This window comes from Atta colombica, unplaced genomic scaffold (genome assembly GCF_001594045.1).
Source record: "Atta colombica isolate Treedump-2 unplaced genomic scaffold, Acol1.0 scaffold78, whole genome shotgun sequence".
Taxonomy (NCBI): Eukaryota; Metazoa; Arthropoda; class Insecta; order Hymenoptera; family Formicidae; genus Atta; species Atta colombica.
Window position 1 is genome coordinate 1,173,140 of NW_017259570.1, and position 8,128 is coordinate 1,181,267.

An 8,128-nucleotide genomic window follows, 5' to 3' on the forward strand; every position below is an offset into this window, starting at 1 on the left:
AAATTAGAAGCGATTGAATACGAGATGCAATGAAACAGATAAACCTTATTATTCGTCTGAATTCGAGCAAATTTTAATTTTAGATCATTAATTATAAACTTAATGATAAATGAAATAGATCCTGAATATCGAAAGCTCTAAAGCGCTGTCTTTTCCAGTGAAACGAAATTGGAAATTCCATTTTTGGAACCAAAAAAGGCTTATCGAGGCACCTTGTATGCACTTAGAGAAAAGGCGAAGAGAATCATCCGTTAGAATCTCGAAGGCGTCGATCTTGGCCACGCGTTAGAAATGTGAAGTCGGCGCGTACGTTTATTTGTCATATGTATCGCGGCCATGGTTCTGGGTTAGGTCTGGCGCTCGGATCTCTTCGGGTTAAGTTAGATCTAGTTTACTCCAATTTACGAACGGCGGGCAGTCGCGGCGGACAGAAGCAGGACGGTGGGAAGGGAGGGCGGGGAGAGGGGAGAGAGAGAGAGAGAGAGAGAGAGAGAGAGAGAGAGAGAGAGAGAGAGAGAGAGAGAGCGGCCCGAGGGACTTTAATTTCCTCTCCTTCGTACGGGGCCCGATGGTTTAAAAGCGCTCCTAAGAACCCGCGGGGCTTTATGGGGGTATGCCAGAATTAACCATTAACGTGTGATTGTACTGGCGGAACCCCGCCGAAACTTGACACCGCGATCTCTCCTGCGTGCTTGGTGCCAAGGCTACTACGTCGGACCGACGTGAAACATAGACCGACTTGTTCGATCGGTCTTAACCGAGCGCGGCTGGAACTAACTCTATCGCGAGCAACAAAATTAAGTTGGCATGACGCGAGCCACTCTTTCGACAAATAGCCATAAATCTAAAACATTGAAGAAAATAGAGTCTCAGATCACGGATAAATTTTTCACCGAGAATAAAGAAATATATGTAATGCACATATAGATATAAATTAATATGTACATCGTTATCCATACATTGTTATAATTATTGTACGCAAGACAATAAATGTAGGCATTAAACGGGAAACTTTTCATTAGAATGTAGAAGCAAACGGAAGAAATGCAATTGTAGAATATTCCAAATGACAGCACGTTGTGATCATTTTTGCATTCGTATCTTCGCTTATCCAATATTTATATCGCCTTCTCGTCTTCCTTTTTTCTTTATTTCTTGATTCGGTTGACAGACGAGACATGTATCGTTATAGTCGTTGAGATTCCACAGAGTTCCTCGCGAGCAACGTGCACGATTACGTGTTCAGTGGACACGGAATCTCCGATGAGATTCAACGAGAGAGAGAAAGAAGAAAGGGAGAAAACGCCAGCATCGCGCAGTGCGGAGTCATTTAATTCGGATACACCCCGTAAACGCGGCATCGCACCGCGGGCAATAGTGGGGCGCCAGTTGCCTAGCGACCTACCCCGGGAAGCCCCGTAGTCCTCCTCGGGCGCACTTTGTTTGCCGTAGCCCCCGAAAACACAAAGCTTTTACGTGCCTCTACGTACGACCAGCCGTAGCTGAGGATCGCGGATCACAACGTAGATAACGGCTAACGAGGGACGTAAGAATAGTGCGAGATGCTGCATGATGGATACCCCAAGATTTGATTCAAACGCAAGAATTATGTTCTTGGAGAGAGAGAGAGAGAGAGAGAGAGAGAGAGAGAGGGGGGGGGGGGGGGGGGGGGGGGAGGGAGAGAGAGAGAGAAAAAGAAAGTGTATTGATCTAAAATTGTACAATCATATTACTCCATGCTTTGTGCAAAGAAAAAATTAAGACAAACTCTTAGAAAGCTAAAATTATAAATCCTTGCTCATTTACTCTAATAACAGGTATATTCAATCGCAGTGAATTTCTGTACTTGGATCAGATTTCTGATTAATTTGAGGACTGTCATTAAGTGGACGTATTCTGCGTCAGTGAGTATTTAAACAAAAAGTAGCGAGATACTCTATACGGGTAATCATGGCGATCGATAATAGTCCGAGGCTGTCTCTCCGCATCCTCTCTCACTCGGGTGAAAGTTTTAGCTGGAAAATCGTGCGGATGGATCCTTGATCCTTGATCCTCAGCAGCTCGAGAGAGTAAATGGAAAAGCGTGCAAAATTCCGAAATAGCTCTCTCAGCTCTCTCGTCCCTTTAAAAGCTAGTCTCGAATGCAAATTTTTCGCGCAAGCTACTGCTGCACAGTTTTTTTTTTCGTTTTATTTTCGGAATAGCTCGCGTATACAATCAGCCCTTAAACGCGCAATTTCGTTCTATATTGACAACTTGATTGCCACGTTGTACGTATATATGATGTCTCTGCAATCTCGAGAGTTATGGCACTCGCCCAGATGTGACGACTATATTTTTTTCCGTTTCATTTCCGTATTCGTCGATAATGTATGACATAACGTGAGATAAAAAAGATGAATGAGATCTTTTAATATCCTTTAACAAAAACATGCTTTTAAATATGTATATGTATGATATATATAATACATATGCTACAGTTTCCGAGGAAATGCAAATGCAACATTCGATCAGTTGTAGCGGTTAAAACGTTAACGGGTGGTCTCTCTATCGAATCGTTGTTACTGCTCACGGCATGTAACAAGAAACCAGAGTAATAACACGCATAGAACCGAAGGTAGAGTCGCGTGGAACTTCGGGACTTGTAGGAGGCACGTCAGGCGGTGCCTGAAAACACAGCGATTCCTTTCAGAGCCACGTATTCCGTGACTCAATGAAGATACGTCGAGTGTCTTTACACACGATGACAAACACAACGTGGTGAGTATAATCTGGCTCGAATGCAACACAAAGTGCATTACTCATGACGCTCTCTTAGCGGTGCTGACCCTGATTCTAGGAAAGGGATGAAGGAACGGATAGACGGACGGACGGGTCCTGGAATGTTGTGCCTAGCTTAAAACCCTTTTATATCTGTCCTTTTCCTCCTACTACTACTACTACTACTCGTATATTCACGTTCTCTCTGTTGATCTCTCGATCTTCACCGTCCTCTTCTCTTCGCTCCGCTTCGGTCTTCTCGCTCGAAGAGAGTTCCTCCTTCTATCTCTTTCTGCCTATCTTCTAAACTGGAGTCTCTTTCTTCTCTTTTCGTCTTTCGTCGTCCTCCCCTCTATCCTCCTTCATTGGCTCTCACTACATTGCTTCTTCCTCTTTCGTCTCTTCGTCCTTCGGCCCCTTCTCTAGTCCCTCTTTCCCCTCTACTATCACAGTCTCTTTCCTTGGCTTCCTGTCTTTCTTCGACGTTGCATTTTCTGTCTTCTTCGAAGATCGGTGCTTCTCTCTTTTCTCGGTCTTTTTCTCTTCTCCTGTTTCTTCAGCTCGAGGTTCTCATTTTGTTTACTAGAAGGACTTTTCCGATTTACGTTTCATTAAATTTGTAATGTTATTCGAGTCTTGTCCTTGAATTTTGTTAAGCGGAAATTAGAATTTTTGAGAAGATGATTCGATCTATATAATAGTTCACGACAAGCTTCGTTATCACATAACAGAGAAATACAAACTGACAGAATATATGACGGTGAAAAATTCTTCGATGCGTGTTCGAAAGATTTTGTTCGATTCGGTTCGCTCGGCTGGCCAGGTGTTCTGGCAGTGAGCGAGCACTATCAGCGAACGCGAGATCCGTGGATCGAGAGAAGGACCGACGAAGGAGCCGGAGCGTGTAGGTGAAACTCGACGAGAGAGGCACTGAAGAAGGATGGAGAACCTGTCCTCTCAAACTGAGCCTTCTCTTCTCGGGCCTTCTTTGAAGAGGCTTAAAGAAGGCCTTCAGGATTCGGTCCCTCGGACCTTGGTTTATAGCTACGAACACGATGGACGTTGTCGACCGTCTTGGACGCACATTTCTAATCTCATTGGAATCGTTTCTAGGTGCAAACTAAAAGTTTAGTGCAACAAACGGTACGAGAAGTCATTGAAAGTTCATTCCTTTAATGCGAAAATCGATCTTCTCGAACTGTCGAACAATTAAATTAAACTGTTGTTTTACTGAAAATCTATTTCTAAAGTCTGATTCATCTAAAAAAATCGAGCAAATTTTTCGAAAAGTATATAAGTCACACTGTTAATCTCGAAAGAAAAAGGCATCTTCTACCCGGTGCGTTGTTAGAAATCGGAAATTTCGGCCCTCGAAATAGCGTGGGGGCTGTATGTGGAAATGACAGCCGGCTCAGTCGCCCCCATCATGTCGTGTGGGGGCAGAGGGGTAGCGCGCGCGGGAATCCCGGCCACCCTCTTCCCCGTCGCCTAGGCTGCATATATCGACCCACCGATGGTGAAGCGGAGTGTGCACGACCCCTGACTCGCGCACACATATGAGAGAAAGGCGAGGGAGAACGAGGACTCCTTAACCCTCATCTGTGTTGTCACGGGGTAAAATTTGACGGACCGACGGATATCGGAGGAGACGTCGACTTGGCTGATGTTGGTGATCGTCTATCGATCATTCTGAGTGCGGTCGCTGATAATGCAGTCGAGAGAGATTCAATATGACCGATGAATAATAATCGGGAGAAGATGTAGGAATTCTGGGAATAATAGAAGAGTATACACGAATGTGTTCGTATTCCCTTGATAAGGAAGAATAAATGTAAGAGGGAAAAGATCTTTTGCGAAATTAAGCAGAGAGAAGGTGTGGAAGATGGGCGATTCTTTAAGATCCTCGATCTTCTCGTTCTTGAATTTTTAATCACAAATCCTTTTAATCATGGAAAACGAAGGAAAAGAAGAAAAAATCATTCGTTTCTTTCTTGCGAAATAAAGAAGTTTAATACATGATTCTTTCCAAATAAAGAAATACAATACATGATTCTTTGCAATTATTCCGTATATATAGTTTCATCAACATCATCGGACATCAATTAACGATAATAGAGTTTAAGTTTTCCCGCGTCTATCTGTTGTGCGGATAACAATACTCGAGCTACGCAATTGTGAAAGCGGAAGTTAAAAGACAAGATTCCCGCTGATTGCGGCGTAATCGGAGTCACAAGTAGGAAGCTCGCGATAGTTTCGACCCTATAATTCGCCTGACCGATTGGAAGAAGAGAACGAGAGGAGGAAGAAGGAGCGAGAAAAGTCGAAGGTGTCAGATTTTTACGAGCACCTGTTCAGCATTTTTCCCTCCGCGTAGAGGGCTCGCGTCGTCAGGTAGATACGCGGGGCTCGTAGGGCCCAGTATAGGGGTACCCTATCGACCTGGAAACCTGTTCTCCCTTCTCTCTCTCACTACCCTCTTGTCCACCCCGTTCCCTTTCCGCGGCCCCCGGCCACTCCGCTGCTGGCGGCGGGAGCGATGGAAATGAAAAATTAGGCCGTTGTCGGGACCTCGCCTCCTTCGGAACCCCCGTTCGTTTCCACCCGTCTACCTCCGTGCCTCGCGCGCCGACTTTTTCGTCACCGCCATTTATTTATCACACGCCGACACGTACGTACGGGGTGTTTGTAAAACACGCGGCCAGATTTCCAACACCGACTGAGTCGGTTGAGTATGCGAAGAAAGTTCCTAGGGGCTTACGTCAGAAAGAGCTTTATCAAAGGGAGTTCCAAGGAACTTTCTTTTCTAATTCATTTGTTGGCGATTTTTCATAAATACGTAACGTATCCTAGAAATAGTGTGACTCATACATAACTCAAAAGCTACTAAAGCAAGAACGATATTGCTGAAGTAAAAAATTTAGCTGGGTAGATAGCTTTATTTATCACGCGCTTTAAGATAGCATCCTCTCAAGCTAAATAAAACATTAATATAACAGGACGTAAAAGAATAGATCTAACGGTGTAAGAATAATTACAAAATTTTTAAGTAAACAAGGAAAAAGAAAAGGATAAGAAAAAAATAGTACACATCTGAAAATAATTTTATTGAGTCATCAAAATAATTATGTAGGAATCTCAATGATGAATAATGTTGCAAAAAGTTTTAACATTCTCAACTACTTTGAATACCGTACATAGTTTTGATAGACCAATAAAATTATTTTTAGATCTGTGTCAAGTTAAGTTTTTAGATACTTTAGTAAAATTATTCTTTCCGTCCTTGAATAGTCCTCGAATATAATCCTTTAATTTCTATCGTTTATAATGTATATTATAAATGATCGAATATGGACTTCTCCATTCTTTTGTATGGTAAGGAAAAGTTGACTCCATGTTGGACGGAAAGTAAAGTGCAAAGTCCAAAATAAACTGTGCACAAAAAAGCGATTTCCATCTAGAGGTAGTTTCTGTTCAAAGACAAGATCGCCGATTATATTTTACGTCATCGCACCGCCGACACTTTCATTTAATGATTTATTTGTACACGCATCCGGAAGTCAGAAGATAGACAAACACTGAATCATCCGCGTGTTCGTCTTGGACACCACGTATATACAAGCGGTCTACGTCCGAAGGCTTCAATTCAAAATGCGCTGAAATATTCTATCTTGTACACGAGAGACTCGTGAAAGAGAGGTGGCCGATCATAATAATTCGCATTCGTGCGACAGGCAACTATCGATGGGCGCTGCGCGCGTCACGTGTACTCCTCCGATACGGTGTATACCTGCGGATTGACAGGTTATTGACGGTTGGTCGTTATTGCACGCGTGCACGCGTGCACGCGGTAACGAGTAACGAGGGCGAATACGCTCCGATTCCGAGTATGCGTAAGCGCTTATGCGTAAGCGCGCGTGCACGCATGACCGAGCGCACGCGAGGGCGCGTCAAGGATCGCGATTAACTTTGTTACTTGTAATTCAGCTGTAACGCCGTAGCTATTTTTCTTTTGGAAACAACACGCACTATCACTAACGCGCCGTTGCGTCGCGTCGTATTACATATGTATGGAGCGATAGGCGTAACCGGAAATTAATCCTGGCTAAACTAGGAAACAACCAACTTTTATTTTGTTAATGCAAATATATTCAGTTTCTCATATTAATACGCGTTCACTTTTTATTGGTACATGTTAGTGTACTTTTGTCTCAAAAAAAAACCCGTATTTCCGGGGATACAAGTTATATTAATAAGAATTAAAGTATCTTGTTCTTTTAATGAAACGTTTTTTTCGTCATTAAACGATATGATCGTGATCGATTTAGAGCTTGTTCTACTAGATTTTCCTTTTAGAATTCTTAAAAATCAATCATTTACATTCTTGACACTCGAATCGTAAAGTTAATATCTCTTTTTATTATTTATGTCTCAACCCAAGCCAACCACTCTCATGAGTCCAACGGATGCGATTTTTTACATTGCTGTAACTTTTTTATAGTATAATTTGAAGACCAAGACTAAATTTAAAAATTTTTTTCCAAAGTAGTCATTTTTTGCGAATTTTTTCAATAAAATTTCTTTGAAGTATTGTAATTATTGTAATTGAAAATAAAATATTTATTTAATTCATATTTATCTGTCTTTGTCTGACTTCGAGGTTAAATTTCGAGATATAAACATGTTTTGAACTAAAAAATACGTATTCAGTCCAGAAATATTGCGTAATCAAGTTACAGTTGTGTGTACCAGGAAGATAATCAAAAATAACAATAGCTTACTAGGGTTAATTTGATCCTGCTATTCTGATATATATAATTTCATTATTTATTAGAAATTATCAGGAGAAAGTAGAATGATCAAAAATTTACGCGGCAATAATTCGAAGACGTTAACAAATGAAATCCTTTTATCGATAAATTGTAATACTGAAAAATCGCCGCGTTAAAAAAGGATTAAACCGACAGTATCAAAAGCCGATATATCGACTCATGGCGATTGCGGTGCGAAAACCCTTAGACGCGTCATCCTGTATATCTAAGAGACTACATTATGCTTGCCGACCTGTTGCTACCCTTTCCTACCTCGCACCCTTCTACTGTTCCTTCCGACCTAATCCACCCGCCGCTACGAAACGGAACCCTCCTCCCCTATCCTCGTGTGCTCCTCCTCGTGCTCCTTCTCGTTCCAGCTCATCAAAGCCGCTATATATTCTTCGTTTTGGTCTCTTCTCCGTTTTACTACCTTCTCCTCTCGTCGTTTCTCTCTTTCAACTACCTCGTCAATCTCGCAATCTTTCGCCCCTCCTCCACTCCGTCTTCTCTCTCTCTCTCTCTCTCTCTCTCTCTCTCTCTCTCTCTCTCTCTCTCTC

The 8,128-nt window shown here is 42.3% G+C and overlaps 1 protein-coding gene across 1 annotated transcript in view; it reads left to right on the forward strand.

Moving 5' to 3' along the window:
- The window catches only part of LOC108692683, a 51,360-nt gene that overhangs the window by 14,195 nt on the left and 29,037 nt on the right, over positions 1–8,128 (forward strand). The window lies entirely within an intron of this gene.